This window comes from Manis pentadactyla, chromosome 5, assembly GCF_030020395.1.
Source record: "Manis pentadactyla isolate mManPen7 chromosome 5, mManPen7.hap1, whole genome shotgun sequence".
NCBI lineage: Eukaryota > Metazoa > Chordata > Mammalia > Pholidota > Manidae > Manis > Manis pentadactyla.
Window position 1 is genome coordinate 152,260,156 of NC_080023.1, and position 13,600 is coordinate 152,273,755.

At 43.5% G+C, this 13,600-nt stretch overlaps 1 protein-coding gene across 1 annotated transcript in view; it reads left to right on the forward strand.

Annotated features, from left to right (window-relative positions):
- The first annotated feature begins 6,133 nt into the window (after positions 1 to 6,133).
- CSNK2A1 (casein kinase 2 alpha 1) overlaps positions 6,134 to 13,600 on the forward strand; it is a 48,538-nt gene continuing 41,071 nt past the window's right edge. Inside the window, 1 exon segment of the mRNA XM_036924797.2 lies at positions 6,134 to 6,290. The gene's annotated coding sequence lies outside the window, so the exon portion shown is untranslated.

Sequence of the window (13,600 nt, forward strand, 5' to 3'; positions counted from 1 at the left end):
GCCTGTCTCCGAATACAGTCACATTGGCCATTGGAGCTTCAGCATTCTTTGAATTTGGAGGAGACACAACTTACATTGTTTCTCCAGCCGGGACCTCTCTCATGGGCTCAGATTCATGCATGCAACTGCTAACTAAGCAGTTGGAAACCTGATGGGTGCCTGAAATTTAACTCCCGAATGGAACTAAACCCCATACACACAGCAAAAAAAGTTCTCTTACAGCCTTCCTTCTCTCACTGAATGGCAAATTCCTTCTTTCAATTCCTCTGACCAAAAACCTTGGAGTCATCCTCAATTCCTTTCTTTCTCAAACACCCAGTACCCAGCCTGTCCTTTTGACTTTATTTTCCAAACAACCCAGAGTCTAACTTTAGCTCAAACCATTGCCATATTTTGTCTGGATTGTGGCAATAGTTTCTTACCTTGTTTCCCTGCTTCAGTTCCTCACTCCCATTCCATTTATTCTACACCCAGTAGCTGGAGAGATCCTGTAAAATTGTAAAGCTGGCCCTGTCCTGACTCTGGCGGAACTCTCCAACATCCCCCACCTCTCTCAGAGCAGAAGCCAGAGTCCTTACAATAATACACAGGCTCTGCATGACAGAGCCCGGGGGAGTCCCCCTGACACAGTCTTCCCCTCACTTGCTTAGCTCAGACACCCTACCTACTGGCTGTGCCTTAAACCCACCTGATCTGAGTCCACTTCACTGTCTTGGCCCATCCTGTTCCCTCTGTTTGAACAGTCTTCTCCCACATACCCTCATGGCTCCTGCCTCAGCTCCTCCAGGTGTTTGCTCAAGAAACACCTGCCCAGTGAGCCTCCCATCGATGACCCTGTTTGAAACTGGACCACAGTGCTCTCTTCTCCCCTGCCTGCTTATCTTCCTCTACAGTGCTCGTCAGCTGCTGGCCACTCTACATCTCTCCTCAGACTATGAGATCATGAAGTCAGGGATGTTGTCTGCTCTCTTCACAGCTGCACTTCCAATAAAAATAGCCCACACTGATTGCACTGTTGCTATGTGCCAGTGTATTTTTAAGGGCTTTACAGCATTCACTCATTTAATCCTGATAAGAGTCCTATAAGGTGAATATCTCAGTTAGCTATTACTATACTAATGTTTTATAACAAACCACTCCCACAGTCTGTGGCTTAGAGCAGCAAATACGGATTTCTCCCTCTCTCACCTGCAGTCATTTGGGGTTTGGCTGACCTCAGCTGGGCTCTGCCAGGCTTGGCTTCAGGTCAGGTCTGCTACATATGTCTTTCATTTATCTGGACCAGTCTGTTTGATGCTGGGAATTTGGATAGAAGCTATTGCTTCCCTAAATTGACATACAGCATTCTCTTCCTACCTGTTTAGCTTCCTGTCATTCAGGAGAGATAGAGTTCAAGAAAAAATACAACTTAAAATTTAATGCAAACTAAACTCCAAGATACAAAACAATTCTTAGCCCAAAATTTCCTACAGAAACTTTGATTAGGACTCTGTTATAAAAGACATAATGCAGCAATGACAGGGCCACTCTTATGGCAGAAGTAGAAATTCCAAGGGGGACAAGTGAAAACATGAGAGACCTCTTAAGACCTAGGCTGCAACTTGCACAGTCATTTCCACCTACCTCCCACTGGCTAAGGCAAATCACATGGCCAAGCCTTGTATCAATGGAGTAGGGAAGCATCAACTGCCCCGGTTGGTGGAGAGAGTGATAGTCACTGAACAGTAAACTAATTTGTCACAAGACACATCATGCTATCCATCTCCTCTCTTCTTTTTTGCCTACTTTTTTTTCTTTCTTTTTTACTTTTCTTTCTTTCCTTCCCTTCCCTTCCTTTCCTTCCTCCCTGCCTTCTTTCCTTCCTTTTCTCCTTCCTTCCTTCCCTTTTTTTTTTCTTTCAACAGATGAGGAAACTAACGCTCAGAGAAGTTGGATAACTTCTCCAAGGTTATACTTAGTTTGCCAGTAAATGACAAAGCTGGAATCCATCCAAGTTGGAGTTAAATTTACAAATGCCATGTGCACCAGGCCAAGGGGTTTGGACTTCCCCTGAAGGCAATACAATGCCATTGAAAACCCTTGAGCAAGAAAGGAAGATGATGGCTAATAAACTTTCCTCCAGTAGCAGTGGGCAGGATGCCTGGGAGAGGGACAAAGGAGGGGCCTCCTAAGGTAGTTACAAAACTTCAGGCCAGAATTGATAAGGGACTGGGCTGGGGCAGTGTCAAGAAAGGAAAAACCAACAAACAAAGATGAGTAAACCTAAAAACCAAATAGAAAATGGAAGAGGTGAGAGACAAGTCAAAATAAAAATCCATATTCGTTATAAAAAAAATCCAAATGGACAAATTCTCACAATGCAGACGGAGTGTTTAAAGAATCCCCCCACACACACATTTTCAGAGATAAGCTCCATTAATAGTTTGTGGTAAATCCTTCCTGAATATGTCTAAAACTATTTAACACTATACATCTACCCATATTTTAATGAGCCTTTAAAGTGTGTTCTGACCAAACTTTCATTTTGTCTCTTGCTTTCTAATCACACAGCAGTATGACAGGGCCAGCTTCTTGCGTCAGGACATTATATTGTTATTCTTTTTAATGGCTTTGCCACTCACTAGCTGTATGACTCGCACCAGTTGTTCAGGTTGTTCACCGGAGCCAAGGCACTAGAGCTGTCTGATACTTGGTGTGCTTGATCTCTAAATGGGGATAAGAATGTACCTGCCATAGAGAGCTGCTGTGAGGATTCAATAAGTTAATATATGTAAGGCATCTTGTATAGTACATTACATATACTAAGTGCTCAAAAAAATTAACTCTTACTGTTAATAGCTCCACGTCTAACTGCACCGTAATTATCGTACCAGTTCCATACACATGGTCACCTAGTATGGTATATGGTTAGCAGAGATGACCATGATTCTGCCCATCCCTGTACATATGATTCTTTGCAATATGATTTTGATATTTTTCCATCTAGAGATGGAGTCTATTTCTACTCTCCTTGACTCTGGGCTAGCCATGCGATGGGCTTTGATAAATAAATGCAGTGAAAATGGTGCTGTAGCATTTCTGGGCTTAGGCCTCCAGAGGCCTTGTTGCTTCTGTTCTTTCCCTTCAGGAGGCCAGCTGGCTTGCTGAAGGAGCCACACAGAGGGGACCAAGGCACTCAAGCCAACAGGCCCAGTCAACTTCCAGACATGTGACTAAGGCCACATGGAACCAGCCAGCTTGCTGACTTGATAACTGAATGTGAATGTGGGAATAAACCCAGGCAAGACCAGGTAGAGCAGAAAAGAGCTGCCCCAGTTGAGACATAACCAAGCTACCAATCCACATAAGCATAAACAAATCAATGACTGTTAGTTTAAACCACTCTGTTTTGGGGTGATTATTAAAGCAGAAATAGGAAGCTGATACATTTAGGTTTAGTGTAGTTAGTGTGGCCCAGGTTGGAATGTAAGCTCCATCCCTGGCACAAGACCTTGGGCACGTCCTGTAATCGCTCTGAACTTCAGTTTCCTCATCTGTACAATGGGATATTTTTAGTTCTTACCTCATCAGGCCGATGTGAGGAGTAAATGAGATGATGAACATTCAGTGTGTGGCGCAGGGCAAGTACCATCATCCTCTTAACTATGATTGTTGATGTTGTTTTTGTTGTTTGAAGGACGTCTAGCCTGAGAGTTGTGATGTGGGGTGTCAGGAAGAGCAAGTGTTAAAGAGACTGGTCTTTGGAGGCTCCATACCTAGGTGAATACTGGTGACTGGGAGCTTCTCGGGACCAGAGACTTCTACCAGGCTGGCCACGGAGATGGCAGTGTTGGGTCTCAACTGTGTCCTGCAAAATACAAATGATTCTATGTGTGTGCCTGGGTAAGCCCTCTGAACAAGGTCATGGATGGAGGCTGAAACTGGGTGGTTGCTGCAGGAAGAGATGGGATCACAGGAAAGGTGTGAGGGCTAAGCATTGGGACATAACTGCACTCTTCTCAAATGAAATCCCAGACTTCTGACCATGGCCAGAATCCCTGCCCACCTCTCCCGCAATGTTTCCTACCTCTCCCCCTCATTCACAGTGCTTCAGCCACCCTGGCTTCCTTCCTCAAATTTTATCAAGCTCTTTCCTGCCTCAGGACTTTTGCACTTAAATTGTTCCCGTCTCATAGGGACCTTCTGAACCACCGAAGCTAAAGTTCTCTCCACTTTTATTCTTTTTCACAGCTACTTATCTTTTTCCTTTATAGCATTTATTGTTACTTATTGTTACATAGCACTTTTTAAAATTGCTTTATCTGTGTGTTATTCGTTTCTCACTTTAGAAGGTGAGCTCCCTGAGGAACTGGTATTTGCCTTGCTCATACATCTCCAACACCTAGCACAGTGTCTACTACATAGCAAGTGATTAATAGCTGTGAATTGAAATAAATTTGAACAAAGGTGGGAAAAAAGGAGCCATGAGAGCCAGAAAGACATGGTCCAAGAGCTAAGTGGAAGGCCAGTCACTTCCTAGAAGGGGGCTTCTCAGAAACCTTGGGATCATCTTGTCTAACAGCGTGAAGTCCACAGATAGAGAAATAGAAGGCCAGTGGAGGAATGACCCACCTGCAGACACCCAGACAACCATTACTGTGGGTTCTCAGCCCTTTGGGGTCAAATGCCACAGGCCTATCTGGCAGATGATGCCCAGAAAAGGTCATGGCCACCTCTCTGAGGCCATCATTGTATGTCTGCAGCTGCTACCACCCCCATCCCTCTGGGGAAGAGATTGTCTCTTTGGAAACAGAGGCGCCAGGCAGCTGACAAACTGCCAAGGGAGAGCTGGAGAGGGTGGGGAGGCCCATCCCTAGGCCAGACAGCTATTCTGAGACAACACAGGGATAATAGCTGGTACCAAAATAACCCAGCCTCCTCACCCTTGTTCCAAGCACTCACACCTCTGCCCCACTAGAGGTGAGGCTAACACTTGAATTATTCTCAATAATACTTACACACACTAACTTTTAGTAGGACCTGCAGGGGACAGGTTTATCATCAAACCCAGCCCTGTCCACTGGGGGTTCACAGTCTGATGAGGAGGCAGGCTAAGGACCAGTCAGGCTGTTGAGTGCCTAGGTCTGGAGAGCTCAAGGTAAGGAAGTTTTCCCTAAGGAAAAGACCCCTGAATTCCTGAATTAGTTCAATGGACATACAAAAGTAAACCAGTCCAGGAGGTGAGAGTAACAGAAGTAATTGCCAGTGCATAGGGAGGGAGGCAACATGGGTAAGTTTTGGGAATAGTTTGCAGTTTTAATGGGTGGGAGCATCAGGAATTGGGGAGTTGTGGGGAGGGGAGGCAGTATAGGCTAGAAAGGGGAGTGAGTGGGTTGTCCAAACTATATAGGGACTTAGATGTCAGCAAAAGAGCCTGGGCTGTTTTTGATGCACACAGAAGAGCCTTGGGAGATTTTTAATCAAGAGGACGCCGCGATCAGGTTTTCACGACAAAAAGTGCCCCGTGGCTGCTTTGGCGAGGTTTCCCAGGCAAGGGGACTGCAAGACCGATACGAGAGAACACTTTACTCTGGATGGACAGCTCTAAATTGGACTTCTGTATGAGGGAAGATTGGGCCTCTCTCTAGAGGGCTTGGATCGTCAGCTCCTCGACTCCTTTCGTTCGCTCATTCCGAACTTGAAGTTTGAGCGAAAAAAAATGTGCTGCTGGAACCCTAACCCTAGACGAGGGGCCTGAACAGGAGACTTCAATTCCCAAAATGCTTCACTCTACGACTCTGCAGGTCGCACATGCTTCTTTTGAAGGAAGGCGGGCCGGCTCGTAGACTCGGTGAGACTCGCCAGCGGGGTGCAGTGCGGGAAACATAGGGACCGCCATGTTGGCTCGGGTCAAACCAATCATTCTCTTAAGGGTAGGTTCGTGTTCTCTCTATCGTCAGCTCTTACAAGCACTGAAATAAAATGCATTTAATTACTGCAAGTCTCTTTATTGAGCTTTACGTTGAGAACTACTTCCATTTTGTGCCCTTGTCGAGAACTGAACCTCTAAGGATACAATTAGACATTCCAGTATGGCCGCACTCAGCCTGATTCCGCTGGGGGCGGAGTCGGAAACGGTCCCGCCCCGCCTCCCTGTAGGAAGGGGCTTCCGCTTCCGGCAGGGGTGGCTGCAGCCTCGCTCTGGTCCCTGCGACTGGCGGCCGAGTCGTGTGTCTCCTCCTCCGCCGCCGCCATATTGTCTGTGTGAGGAGAGGGGAGAGAGGCCGCCGCCGCCGCCGATTCCACCACAGGTATCGTGGGAGCTGCCAGCCGAGGTGGTTGGGGTGTGAGGTTGGGCCCAGGATGGGGCAGCGGGACGCGGCCGCCCCTCAGGCTTCTAGCAGACTCCCGAGCGGCCTGTCGCCTTCCCCTGCCCCCCTTCTGCACACACACCAGCCGAGGCCCCTGCAGCCCGTCGGGGAGGCCCGGAACCACCCCCCGGGGCAGGGGGTGCAGCCTTGGGGAGCTGAGGCTGATAAGAGAATGGGAACTGGCTCTCGGGAGTCAGCGTATTGCGGGGAAGAGGGCTGGACTGGGGCGGGGACTAGGGGGCAACTTGGTGGCGGGGGTCGCCAGAGGGAGAAGGGAGCTTGAGGGGTGGGGCTGCAGGGGGATAGTGGGGGAGGGTGCCTAGGAGAGTGGTGCCTGCTGGTTAGGGTGGGGTAACTTCGGCGGAGCGGAGTGGCTGGAGTGGGGACCTTCTAAGGGTCTCTCTCGGCGACGCTGGGCTTCCCACCTGCAGACTGGAATGCCAGGTGGAGGTAGCCCCGGGCTAGGTCGATGGGGAGAAGAGAGAACACGAAGTGGGGCCAGAACGGATGTAGTTGGGAGTTAAGGGTTACTTGGGAGCCTGGGTGGAAAGGAAGAGATATGTAGGAGATATTTTAAGAGTATACAGGTTAGTTTGTGACCTTTGAGAGAGTGGGACTTTTATTTTGTTTTTTTGTTGTTCGTTTTTTTTGCTGCGTTGGAGCATTTCTAGCTTAGGCAGGTGATGGGTGGAGCTTCTGTAGTTTGTTTTTGGAAAGCAAAGACAGGGTCAGGAGATGTTGCTTCTTGGCTGTTGCTATTGTGGGAAAGCAAGAGTTCTGAAGAGGAGGTGGCGGGTTAATTTGGGAAGACTTGGTTACGTTTCAACCGCTAACTTGTATGAGAAGGGGTCATGAGGAGAGGAAATGGAAAGAAACTTAAAGGGATGGTTTTTCTAAGAGTTGGGAGACCTTATTCCATCTAAGGAGTGGTAGTATAAGTCAGTGATAAAGAAACAGACTGCCTGGGTTCTCCAGTAATCATGCCACTTTACTTAACTGTGTGACCTAACCTGTGTAAACCTCAGTTTTCCTATCTGTAAAGTGGGGGTGATAATATTTCCTAGACATAAGTTTATGGTGAGGAGCAAATAAGGTAATATGTGTTAAGTTTACCACAGTTCCTGGGAGGTAGCAAGTGCTCCTTACCTGTTACTATTACTAAAGGGACTAACTGGTATGTTTGGGGTTCCTCCATTCTAGGTAAAATTTATGGTCAAGAATCTGGTAGTAGGCAAGGCTTCAGTATATTGTCTTTGTAGTCGTTGGCAGTGTGTTTGTTTTGTTGTGAGTCCATTGGCTTTACTGGGCTGGTGGACCTTGGTCTGAAAGACTGGAACCAATACTAGTTCTCCCTGACAACCAATACACCACTTGCAGTATTACCTAGGTTAGGTTTATCCTTCTGTGATTTTGAAGTACTTGACTTTCATTTGTTGTTGGGGGAAGGGAGATGACTTGTAGAAAGAATGAAAAGATTTCGAAGTTTGCTTAGATTGATTACAAAGTTAGATTACCCTGGGGCAACATTGTTTGCTTTTTTAAAGAGCCTAGTTTAGTCCTCTTGTATGGAATACAGTAGAGAAGAGAAGCACACATTTAAGGGGGAGCAGTGGGCTAGTTTGTGCATAATGGATTAATTGCCTTGCTGTTTAGGGATGAAACAAGTGGCAGCTTCCACAATGTATTTTTAGTACTGTTGCCTAGCCACACTTCCAGGGTAAGTCCTTGATTTTACTGTTGCTTCTATCTCTGATCACATACACCTTTATTTCACATACTCTTTTGGAGAAAGAGGATATATATATATATTTTTTTGGAACTGAGTTTAAAGCTTTACATAGGGTTTGGATTTGTAGAGGCAGAATGACCCTGCACCCCTTCCCCTTGCCCCCAAAGATGTCCATAATCTAATCTTCAGAACCTGTAGATACTTTACATGGTGAAAGGGACTTTGCAGGTGTAATTAGGGTTAAGAATCTTAAAATAGGAAGATTATCCTGGATTTTGAGGGTTAGCCCAATGTAATAACATGAGCTCTTGCAGACCTTTATCCACCTGAGAGTCAGAGATTTAAATCATGAGAGGGGCTCCAGTTGACATTACTAGCAGAGGCTACGTGGAAAACAGGAGGAGGAGGCAGGCATCCTCAAGTAGCGAAGACCAGCCCCAGCTTACAGGAGCAAAGAAATGGAGACAGTCCTACAACCTTGAGAAACTAAATTTGGCCAACAGCCTGAATGAGCCTGAAAGTGGATTCTTCCCAAGAGTTTCCAGCAAGAAATGTGTCCTGAGTTTGGCCTCGTGAGACCCTAAGTAGAAAACCTAGACAGACCCACCCAACTTCTGACTTTCGGAAGCTGTGAGATAATGAATTTGTTTAAAGCTACTGTATCTGTGGTCATTGTTATGGCAGCAATAGAACAGTAGTACAGATGGTGGTACCTGGAATGGTGTTCTTTTAGCTAAAAATGTGGAAGTGGCAGTGAATGGAGGCCAGAAAAATTTTGAGGAGCATGATCGAAAAGGCCTAGAATAGATTGTTAGCAAAATATGTATGTTAATGATTTGGCTAGCAAAATATGGATGTTAATGACTGGGCTAGTGAGAGCTCAGGTGGAACTGAGGTATACATTGAAAACTGAAGTAAAGATCTTTGTTACATAATGGCAAGTAAGTTCAGAATTGTAAGCTGTGGTTATGTGGAAAAGAGAACTTAGAAGTGATGAACTTGAATATTTAGCTGAGGAAATTTCCAGGTTAAGTGTCAAAAGTGCAGTCTGGTTTGTTCATGTTAGTCTCACTAGGTCCTTGAGGACTTTAAAGCAGCAGAAATAGTGCCAGCTTGGACTGAAAGAGACAAAGTAGGAAGTTAGAGTCTGTCAAAACCCCCAAGTTCTCAGGAGGGGCAGTCTGGTAAAACTACTCTGATGTGAATGTGCTGCTTTTCATTTAAAAAGGGGTGACTCAGAGGGTGGAACTAAGAGCCCAGAGAGGTGGAGCTGAAAGCCACAGAGTATTTTTCCCTGGCTTTGAAATGGAATGGAGTTTGTCCAGATTTTGAAACTGCTTTGGACCGATAGATCTGTTTTCTCTTCCATTTTCTCCATTTGAACTGGAATGTTTGTTAACTGTTGCCCTATGCCTGGCCCTCCACTGTGTGTTGGGAGCAGATAACTTGTTTTGTTAGGAATTGTGCCCCAGGAACTAATGTATTAAACTCAGAGCTTCATCCACACCTGATTTAGAGGATGAGATTTGGGATTTCTGGATTGATGAGCTTTAGATGAGATTTTTGGATTTTGAGTTGATGCTGTTATGGAATGAGACCTTAGGAGGGAATGATAAATATTGCATTTGGGAGAGTAGGAATCTTTGGAGGCCAGGGGGTGGGCTGTGTAGGTAGAATGACCCCCAACCCCCAAAGATATCTGTACCCTAATCCCTGGAATCTGAATTATGTTAATGTAATGCAGCAAAAGGGACTTTGCAGATGTAATTATGGTTTAAGGATCCTAAAATAGGAAGATTATCCTGGATTTTCTGGGTGGGCCCAATTGAATCATGTGGAAGCAGAGAACATTGTCCAGCTGGAGTAAGATAGATTTGAAGCTTTTATAAAAGGGACTCAACTTGCCATTACCAGAGGGGGCCACTTGGAAAGCATGAGAAAAGGGATGCGGGCAGACCCAGTTGACAGCCAGCAAGGGAATGGGACCTCAGTTCTACAACCGCAAGGAACTAAACTCAACCAGCAATATGAGCATGGAAGCAGATTTCCCCTCAGAATTTCCAGCGAGGGGCACAGCCTTGAGGACACCTTGATTTTTGACCTTGCAAAAACCCTAAGCAGAAGACCCAGCCAAGCCCACCCGACTTCTGGGCTATATAAACTGAGATAATAAATTTGTGTTGTTTTATGTTTGTGGTAATATGGAAACAATAGAAAATTAATAGAGGGGTTTTGCTAATTTTATTTAAGAATCTTTGGAGTATTATTTTATAGAGAACAAAGGCAGCAAAGATTATTCTGTAAAGTGATTTGGCCCTAGAGGACTTAACAGGATGGTGTTGAGTGGAGCCTATGCCTCTTCCTTTATGTTTAAATGTCTTGTTACTGTCCTTAGGTGTAATTTGAAGGGCTAGATGACTAACTTGGTAAAATGTAGATTCTAAAAAATGGGCCATTTTGGCAGGATTTCTGTAAATTGGTGATTCTTCATGCCTGTAATGTTGTGTATAAGTGACATAATCATTAATTTTGGGGGGCTGAATAAAGCAGTGAGTTTATATGATAACCTTTTAAAGACTGACTTGCTATTTTTTTAGAGGAGATGAAAATGGGTGGTATATTTTTATGAATTAATAACCACCTGTACACAGTGATTTGTCTGTTCTTTCACACCTCTCACCCTGAGCCAAAGTTGTTGTAAGGTCTTTCCCTCTGTCATTGTCATTTGAGGTTGAGTTGGATCTAAGAATCATAATTGCCAAATAGGGTTATAACATTTAAGAAAGGCTGCTTGTTTTTGTTCTTCAACAGTATTCTGTTGTTTAGATTCATGAAATGTGGACTCTCAATTAGACAATTTCTTTTTCATCTAGTTACAAAATTAGACCATGTTCTAAAATTAGACCTTCAAAGGTATGAAGGACCTTTGAAATGGTCTGACTTTTTGAGTTTAAAGTAAAGGAAATTGGGCTATGTGAAGGTTAAGCAACACAACTAAGTAAGTATCTTAGGCTTAGAACTGGTCCAGGCAGTGAAGATTCATGGTTGCTGAACTGTATTCCCACGCACCCTTTTCCTAGATTTAACCTTCAACAGGTTATCTTCCTGTGCCTTTTTTTTTTCTCATGGGGTCATTGTGAGATTGAGATCATGAATATAACTCATTTCGCACAGTATCTAACACGGTAAGTGCCCAAAAGATGTTTAACTGTTATAATGTTTACTACAATTGTTTTGACAACTGAATGGCAAGTTTTACATAAATAATAGAGTACAATTTGTACAGGTTCAGAAACTGAGAACTGATACGATCTGGCATTGGATTAGGTAAGGACTTAGCACATTAATGTAATAGTGATACTTGTAATACTTGATTTAAAATGAGAAATTGGATTTGGTCCTTGATCTGTCACAATTCATTGGGAGACCTGGGCCAAGTTTTTCACAAGAGTATTAGGGTGTTCATGCACCTGAATTGCTTTGAACTCCTAAGATGGATAATTTCAAAAGTAGTATATCATTTAGTTGTTTCTTAATAGAAATCTAGGCCAGCTAGCTTTTTAGATGAAGAAATTCCTCCAGGATTGTTGAGGGAAAGGAACTGCTGTCATTGTAACAAAGGATATATTTACACTGGGTTGTAGACAATAGTAGTTTTTCTTAATATATGATATGCTCCTGGGTATATTTCAGCAGACCTAGTTGTCTTCACATTATAGAGATCAAGGGTTGAGTCTTTTTAAAAGTTTAAGGTGAAAGAATTCAGAGTCACGCTAAGAGTGGCATTTCACTGGTTTCCACAAATTCTGTGTCTTTCAGCCATTGACATAAGACACCTACTTAGCAACAGTTGCTATGGTGGGCAAGCTTTTTTTACACTAGTGATGATAGTGTGTTCTTGCATAGAAAATGTTGCATTAATCTGAAGTGAGGGTTTTCATGTTAAATACCAGGGTACACTTAGAATAATCTTACAATTTTATGTGTCACATCTTAAATGCCTTCATATTAGCCACTTTTTTCTTCTTACATTTTCTGGTCTTGTGGATTTTTCTGACAAGTTTTTTTTTTATTAACTGAAACATTTTAATCTGTTTTGAAAAGTGAACACTTGAAAATTTTCTGAAGTTATAACTACTGCACTAATAAACATTTCTCGATTTAGCAATCTCAGTGTTCTATAAATTTTAAGAAAGCAACCCTGTTAAACATGAATGGGTAAATTATTTTCCTAAAAAATTGAATCATGTCATATTAGAAAGTACAAAATAGCTATTTGGGGTTATTGAATTTATAACCATTCAAAAGATGTTACTCATTCAACAGACCTTGAGTGCCTACATTTCAGGTAGGTGTTGTGCTAAGGGTCTCTAGGTTGTCTCTGCCTTCAAGCTTAAAATTGAGTGACAATCTGTAATAATGCATATATCACAACATAACTTAGTAGCTTTCTGAGGTGTTTCCTTTTGAAAACTCTTATTGGGTTTATATGTTAGGTACAGTTTCTGAAACAGCTACAGAAATTGGGGGAGGGAGAATTGAGAATTTCTCATTCTTAGTAGAATCCTTTAGCTGAGATTGCTGTGGGGAAGGGAAGACCGCAGAATAGTTGGAAAGACCCCCAGCTTTGGTGTGAGCTGACCAAGTTTGGGGAATATTACTTAACCTCTCTCAAGCCTGGACTTTGTCATCTCTACAATTGAGATAACAACTACCTTGGGCAATTAACACTGTTTTTTCATCTGTAAAATGGGGACTAGTAGTACTTACCTCCGCGTGTTCTTGTGAGGATTAATAGCTAAAGCACCAGCTGATGGTATCTCAGGGTTACTGTGATGATTAGAGGAGATAATTTATAAAGTGCAGGTGCCTGACTAAAGGAGTTCTTTCCCTTTCCTATTAGTTAAGACAATGGTGTTCGTTTGCTGGTGCTGCTGCATTTTCTGCTGAGAGTTTTTATTTTTCAGTGAGGCCTTTTGACCTGTACTTCCTGTTTCTGGTGTGCCCTGCTAGGAGTGGGTCAGTATATAAGTCACACCCATTACAGATTGCCTCATTACTCGGGTACTTTGTACATTGCCAGAGAGGTTATCTAGTCCTGGTGAACTTAAGGTTCTTTTGCTTCCAGATAGAGTGAATCTTCCTGTCTCAGAGTTGGGGAAAGTTAAAGGTTTCCTCATTTATGGGTTGTGAATCTGGATCAGAGGTCTTAACTCCCAAAGGCCCTGTGATCATAGCTTGAGAATTACTTGTGTATTGTATGTCTGGAGGGGGACTTTTTCCTTCATCTTCTCTTTGTCCTGCTCTCTCAGATAATCACTAATTTGCTTTCTTTAATGCTCTGTATTCTTAAATCTACAACCTTTTTAACAGCAGGAACCTGTCTTTATCATTACTTTAAAGTAGTTAAAGTATTCTGTGTATTTATGACTCTATATACAATAAATACAAATAGCCATCTGCCTTGGAGTTGTTCTTTCATCTTTTAAATCTTTGAATACTAAACAGATATGGGTTCACA